Consider the following 8702-nt stretch of genomic DNA (forward strand, 5'->3'; position numbering starts at 1 on the left):
ATACTATCTGTGTAGACTGGAATAACCAGATACTAGAGATTGCCATTCGATTGAGACTTCTGGCATATTTTGCAGAACATAAATGATTTGAAATTAGAGTAAAAATGGAAACAATTAAATGTAAATCAGTTTATATACATTCATATTACATTATCATATGCATTTCAACCAATTTGTGTCAATTGCCAAATATTAGCGATTTAGCTCCTTTAAATATTAGATATCAGAAGCCCATCTTATCACGATAAGATAACAACATCATATAATGTTGACTTAAATTGACCAATAAGTCGTGATTGTAATGTCCATGATATTGAGTTAAGACTTGGCTCCGTTAAAGCAAGAATGGCCAGCTCTAGGAGGAAATGCCATTGTCTTGGAAAAGTTTCCATCATGATTGGGGTTAGGCATTGTGAGCACATGGCTCATGATTGGCCAATCAACTACAGTGGCATCAGGGTCACAATCTTTGGTATGAAGAATGAATATTATCTTCCAATTTAATGCCTTAAGAGACTAAAACCCAGTCGTTTCCTGTTCCTTTAATGATTTTGGACCTTATTTGCTTTTATAAGGCTGTAATATTTACAGGAGTGACACTGTAACAAATATAGAATTTCTGTATACACACATTATTAAACATAAAAATTGATCAATATTATATATGTGACAATCATTGTCATTCTTGTATTATTCTTGGCAAATCAATTTAATTTATTGACATGGCAGTATTTTTATTATGGAATATCAGATGGGATTATTGTTGTGAAAGAAAACAGATGTTTTGGAGAATTCTCTCATTATAAGATAAAGGGGCTCTCTGATTTAGAAAGAAAAAAGGGTTGAATTGGATGGAGAGAAATAGGGTTTAATGTCCACGAGACACAAACTAGGTCATTCGAGACTAACATATGGTTTAATTTTGTTTGAATAATTCGCTTGTGCATAGGGGTCTTTAGCAGTGGAGGAAACCGGAGGACCTGGAGAAAACCCACAAGGTGGGACAGGCGACTAAACTCCTTTTCATGTACATTCAGGGAACGAAACCACTCAATGACAGACCTTATGATACAGCGCAACCACCCTAACCATTCGGCTATCCACCACCACACACCACACCCCCCCTCCGGTGTGAATTAGATTTTGGGGGGTTTTATGTAAAGGATCAGAATATTAATGTGAGGCGACTAAACTCCTTTTCATGTACATTCAGGGAACGAAACCACTCAATGACAGACCTTATGATACAGCGCAACCACCCTAACCATTCGGCTATCCACCCCCCCCCCCCCCCCCCCCCCCGGGGTGAATTAGGTTTTGGGGGGTTTTATGTAAAGGATCAGAATATTAATGTGATTACTTTAAGAGGTTGATACCTCGAAGGAATGGCCAGCATGTTGTGAATTTTATAAGATGCACAGAGGATGTACTCAAGAACATATACTTAGTATAGGGTAACTGGCAAAAATCCCATAAAAATGACTCAAGTGTTTAAGTTTCATTTTTTCACCTAACAAACCACCAAAATGTAGATGAGTTGGATGTGCAAAAGAATTATAAAAACAATTTTGAGCTGTGCCAAGACCTTTTATCATTTAATGTCATTATGAGATATATATTTCTATATATATTTTTCTGCTAAACCAAAGCACACCACCCCTTCATCAAATTCATTTGTTAATCCCATATATACAATGATATTATCGTCGGATTATCTCCTTGAACTAAAAAACAACAGAAAATCCTAACATATATGAATCTGAAGACCTTTTGTCCTTGAGCTTTGAGAAGAAGGATCAAGCAGTTTGTAATAATATGCCTTCAAGAAAAATTTACTAGCACCGTCAACATTAAGCAGTTTTTTACTGGAAGGCAAAAACAGAAACCATTTCTTTGGTTATTAGTAGATTATGCTGGCAGTTAAACGCCTAAACGTCTGCCTATTGCCTTAGGTGATTGAGTTAACAATGGGATTTTTTCAATTACATTACAGCGTAGATGTATCAGGTGGGTGTTCCAGCTCCCACAGTGCTTCCAAATATATGTTGTTTGTTTGCAAGTTTGTTTTTTATACGCCCACATTTTCATGTGGACGTATATTGCCGTCGCCCCTGTCCGTCCGTCCGTCCAAAATTGTTTGTGAACACTCTACAGGTCACAATTTTTATCTGATTTCAATGAAACTTGAAATATAGGTTTATGACCCTAAGATCTCGGTTCCTTTCGATACTGGCATGTATTGGACTGTAACTTCATGGATTATGGCCCCTGATTGTACGAAAAATCACGTTTTTGGCTTGTGAACACTGTAGAGGTCACAATTATTATCCGATTTGGTTTAAACTTGAAATGTATGTTTATAACCCACAGATCTTGGTTCCTGTTGATATTCTTGCATATCGGACCATAACTTCCTGAATTATGGTCCCTGATTGTATGAAAAATCATGTTTTTAGCTTGTGGACCCCATAGAGGTCACAATTTTTATTGGATTGAAAAAAACATGTGAATATATCATCGTTACACACTAAGAATGGTTGAGTTTCAATTTTTTAAAATACAGACCGAAACTGACAGACAAAATGGCCGCCCCTTGTTCGCAAATAGTGTCAAAATATTGCATATCGGGGTTGTGGACCCTCTGGAGGTCACAATTTTCATCTGATTTTGATGAAACTTGAAATGCATGTTTATAACCCACAGATCTCAGGTACTTTCGATATTCGCGCATATCGGACCATAACTTCCTGAATTATGGCCCCTGATTGTACGAAAAATCACGTTTTTAGCTTGTGGACCCCATAGAGTATAGAGGTCACAATTTTTATCCGATTTACAAAACCGTTTGAATATATCACCGTTACACCTTAAGGATGGTTTAGTTCAAATTTCGTAAAAATCGGACCGAAACTGAAGGACAAAATGGCCGCCCCTCGTTCACAAATAGTGTCAAAATATTGTGTATCAGGGTTGTGGATCACAATTTTCATCTGATTTTGATGAAATTTGAAATGCATGTTTATAACCCAAATATCTTGGTTCCTTTCAATATTTGCGCATATCAAATTGTAACTTCCTTAATTATGGCCCCTGGTTGTACGAAAAATCGCGTTTTTAGCTTGTGGTCCCCATAGAGGTCACAATTATTATTTGATTTAAAAAAACGTTCGAATATATCACCATTACACACTCAGATCAAGGGTTCCTTTTGAAAATCGCGTATATCTGCACGTAACTTCCTAGATTATGGCTCCTGATTGTTCGAATAATCGCATTTTTGGCATGCGGATTCTCTAGAGGTCACAATTTTTTTTTCCGATTTTAAAAACCGTTTAAATATATCACAATTCCACTATAATGAAGGTTGAATTCGAATTTCGGGAAAATCGAAATGAAACTGCCCAACAAAATGGACGCACTTTGTACGCAAATTGTGTAAAAGTATGCTACAAAGGTTGTGGATCCTCTAGAGGTCACAATTTTTATCTGATTTTGATGAAACTTAAAATATATCTTTATATCCCAAAGATCTCAGTCCCTTTTGATATTTGCGCATTTCAGAGCATAACTTTCAGAGCTTGTTCTCTATCCATCTCATGCAAAACTTGGGTGTATCCTGCCTGGCATCCGCTGGTTGTGTGTGTAGGGAGGAATATTAAGCCTATGAGGGAAGAAATAGTTAATTGATGGCAAGAATCCATGACAACTCGGACCAATTGACCAATTGATAGACCACTTGGACCAACAAACAAGACCACTTAGACCAAACAAAAAGATTGCTTGGATCAATAATAAGTGTTGTGTACTACTTACCTGTGTTATTTACTCATCGTGAAGCACATCAGAGAAAATCAATCAACAAAACATTGACAACTGAGTAGTGATTAATTTGTATACATGTACTCACCTGTGTTACAAGTGAAACAAATTGATGAAGCACATAAAAGAAAAACAATTAAATTTTAATTGGAGTGATTGGAGTAATGTCAAAGCGCTGATAATGTATATAAACAATTAAAATGTATACTTATCATCATTTGTCAAAATATCAGATACATGTATAGTTTGTGATTCTGTGCAAATAAAAATGGTGTCCGAAAGCAAGTTAAAGCGTTACCCAAAAAGGCAGACCCGATCAATACAAGACAAACTTTTTAATTTCTGGAAATCATATAATGAAAAGACCCTAAGCACCAACCAGCTACTAAAGAAATGTGGGTCTATATGGTCCGAGCGAGTAGATGAATATTACCTCATATAAAGTAGCGAAGGCATTTTATGTATGTTACTTACTGTACTTACTTGTAAAATTATGGCTATGATATTGTTAAGTAGCTGTTACATTGATTTTTATGCTTTAAATAATAAATAAATTAATAACAATATATTTATTGTCAGTATTTTATTTTCAAAATGTTGGTTATCGTTTCTGTGAACATCCTGCTGAAAGAAGGTCTCTGGAATGGCCTCAAAATCAAGCTAAATATTAGTCCAAGTGGTTTTGTTATATAAAATAATTGGTCCGAGCATTTTTTTGGCATGGTCCGAGTGGTCTCTTTTTTGATCTGAGTGATCTATGAATTGGTCCATGTGGTCTTTAGTTCAAGTTGTCCGGACACTGTTGGCAATATTTCTCAACAGATTTAGGAACATTTTGTACTAAAACATCTTCTTTCTCATAAATGTTGTCATTTTACGTCACCCTGACTGCAGATAGGCAACTTTGAATTAAGAAAGCAATGGACTTTTAAATTGGGTCTGTCCATCATACCTTTTTGGGGACACAATAACTCTGCTAATTGAGCTAGAATATTCAAACCAAGGCCGGTGGTAGAAAATGCTGTATCCAATTTGGGAGACCCAAAGTTACAAGATACAAATACTTTAACTAGGCCTATATTCATTCATATTTAAGGCCAACTATGCTTTATTTCACAATTAGTAATTGGTTCATACACCACCTAGCTGCCCTGCTGCTAGATTGCCTGGCAAATTCTTAAGTTGGTGAGCTGCAGGGCCCCTTTCTAGTGCAGGGCCCAATTTGGCAAAATTAGTCAAATATGCCAAAAACCAGCCCTGGTTCAAACGTGGTGTGGGTGTTTATTATATTAGGTGTTTATGGGAGTTTGAAGATGAGCATTCTAATTCAAGATGAGCATTTTGATTAGTCAATGCTTTGGGACACGATAACTTGGATTCTAATTGAGTTAGACTGATGAAACTTTGCTATAGTTCTTAACATCGATACCATGACAAAATTCAATGATGAGCACTATCAAACATTCATTGAAGCCTTTATCAACAAGTCAATCCTATTTATCTTTTAGATTGAAATGCTGTAGCATAGCAGTAGTATTTAAAGTCATAAAAATTCTAAATTTCTATTAGTAGCAGGGGGACTGCAACACACGTAATTTACACAAAAACAAATCTATGGACAAGACACTATACGCAGAAATCACAAAAAACAAACATATCAAATTAAGTGAATGGATCCGGGGGCTAGCCGTAAGTGTCCACTGAGTCAAGATCTGCTATATGTTACAAGAAATATGCATGTAAACATATATCGAAGTAAAAGTTATCTATACAAGTAATCATGTCAGTGAAATGTATAAAAAAACCAGTCTAAAACTAAAAGTTCTAAGTTAAGTGAGAAACACTTTTGGTATTCAATAGAATTGATGTATATTGATTGTAATTAGGGCATATATTCCATTTATCTCAAACACAGAGTAAAAGACAAACAATACTTATTACAAAGAAGCAAATGAGAAAATGTAAACCTTCTCGAAAGACAGCTGTCTGGTGACCAAATGACGTGACGTAAAGGCGGTAGGTTCCTAATGATGCAAAGTTTAAGAAATGTAATAAAAACCACAATATAAAGGGCGATAATCCAGATAAGATAATGCCAAATGGTTAATAAGCTATCGTTTTAGGAACTAATGGGAATTATTCAGCTATGTAATTGCACTAAATATAATACGTAAAACCTTACAAGAAATGCAAAACAGGTATGCTGGAGAAATCATACTATAAATGTGTTTTTATATAAAGTCATAAAAAAGATTGATAATCCAGATAGGATTAGGAAACTACAGAAAATTTAAAATAAATATTAAATTGGAACATTATCCAGTATGTAGTCGGTAATATACTTATAAGAAATGTCAAACTTGGTATGTTGAAGAAATGGAATTTTCGAAATTTCTTTTAAAATGTGTTATTGTGTACCGCCTTTGGCAGTGGACTTAAAATAAAGAGATTTTATTCTGGAAAGAAATAGTTCTTTATGGTTACATATGGTCAAAAATCGTAATGCTAGTGAATAGAAAACACTATATAGTGTAGTATCTGGTATGTTACTATAAATTGACGGGTATTTTACTACTTCAAAGCCAAATTTGTATGTTTTGTCGAAAATACCAACATTAAATTTATTGTTAATTATTTTTATATCCAGGTCAAGAACAGATGCATTTTTAGTGCCAGAATTTTCTTTATTTAATATAAATTCTGAAGGATATATTTTACTTTTATATTTGTTGAAAGTTCTGTTATCATTGATAGGTGTTATGTCATAATGTATCAGAAGGTATATTTAGACTTTTAGCTACTTTGTAATCAGTTTTTCGTTTATGGTCCTGAGAGCAGAATTCGTGTTTTTCCATTCTCCAAAAGATTCTAGAGGTGCACAAAATCTATCAGACCAAGCTACTATACATTTTCTGAATCGAGATTTTAGATTATTATGTAAATTTTTGAAATTAGTTTTATTTGGTTGTTCTCGAAATTGTGGTCCAAAGCGGAAAAGGTTTTAAAGATTTTTATTTTCAACAATATCAAAGTTTCCTGTTAGTATATGGTCATGAAACTCTTCTTTAAAAGGAGAGTTGGCTCATTGACATGTTGTATTATCGTAATTGTCAATAAATTCTTGTAAGTTAAGGTTATAATTCATTAGATTCATGGTAGTTAAATATTTTATTTCGAATTGGAGGTAAAAATTTGTATACGACTGTGGGTGAAATTTTAGGAATAGTATCTGGTATAGATTTAATTACTGATCGATCTCTAAAGATTCTATTCAATCCAATGTCTTGTATATTTTTATCTGTAAAAAGGATTTTACATAACACATCAGGTTTTATCTTTCCTACTTTATGAGGTTGTATTGAATGCTTAGGTGAAAATTTGCTATTTATTAAATCGATTATAACATCGTAATATTGAGGAAGAAAACGTTCATTGAGTTGATTAGAATAGATGATGTTCTGTATAAGGACACCAAGTTTCTTGTTGATTTTTTCAAAGTGTGTACAATTTCTCAGGCTAGGCTGAGTACACAAGCTGCACCTTTCGTTTTGTTATCAATTTTTTCAAAGGTAATTAACAATATATGTTACTCCCCGGTCCGAGCTACCCCTATACCCCAAATTTCAGACTCGGGGCAGACCTAGTGTAGCCGCCAACCCCGAACAGACCGGCTTCGCTCGGGGGTCATACTCTGAAACCGGAAGTGGTAGACTAACGCCACCTGGCCTATGTTACTCCCTGGTCCGGGCTACCCCTTTACCACAAATTTCAGACTCGGGGCACATATAATATGTGATGATTCTGTTATACCATTATCTTTAATGTGGTTGTTCATTGACAGTACATAGGTTATATATGTAAACATCTAGATGATAGGTTTATATATGTCTGATTATTAGTATGTCTGAAATTGAATCGTTGTAGTACTATTCGATCTTTCAGCTTCGCGTTGCCCCCACTGGTTAACAGACACATTCCATTCCTGACCATGAAGATGACATATGACAAATGTGTTTATTAACCTATAGTTCAATTTATGTAGATTTCTATTATTTCAGGTGTTATTTTGCTTGACCAAGAATCTATACACAACTATTAGTCAAGGCCATAATATTATTTGTGTTTCAGATGAAATTACATCTTTTAAAATATTGTACTTTGATTACTGTCTGCGGGGCTATTGTGAGTGGGAGTGAATTTGAAACTTCACAAAAATTGGTTGGTCCCATCGTCAAGCATGAATAAATTTGTATAATACATATAATATAATGTTTGGTATTTCAGCCCAGTACACCATGTAGAGTGACGTCCACATCTACCATAATTAATTTTGAAACTCAATGTCCTTCTGGTCTTAACCCTAAATTACCAGGTAAAACTTTGTTCATGTGTTACTGTGTAATACAATTTATTGCACATTGTACATGTATTATGTTCACCTTTATACTGAGAATTCCAAACTTTCTAGATTGATACAATCTTGAACAGTTTGCCGTCATGTGCCTTCGTGCGCTATACCAAATAGTTTGTGTTAAATGTTTTATTTTCTGCCCTGACGTGTCTTTGTATTCTTTTTATCTGGCTGTCTTTGATTGTTCAGTTCACATTGTTTTCTAACTGAATAAAATTCAGCCTTTCTTTTTGTTATATTTTTAAAAAAATAAGAATGTAATGGCATTGTGGCATATTGTGGCTTTAAAAGAAGTAGGATGGGAGTAGCATTTAGTAACTGAATGAGAATAACACATGATACAATTATGTATAATACAAGTTACTTTAGACATTTCCACAAGGGTTCTCTCATCTTATCAAGCAAAGATAAAGAAGAGAGAACGCTTGTTGAAGTGTCGCCAGAAATAAATGTCTGAACTAAGGAAATAAAC

Source organism: Patella vulgata, chromosome 7 (assembly GCF_932274485.2).
Source record: "Patella vulgata chromosome 7, xgPatVulg1.2, whole genome shotgun sequence".
Classification (NCBI taxonomy): Eukaryota; Metazoa; Mollusca; class Gastropoda; family Patellidae; genus Patella; species Patella vulgata.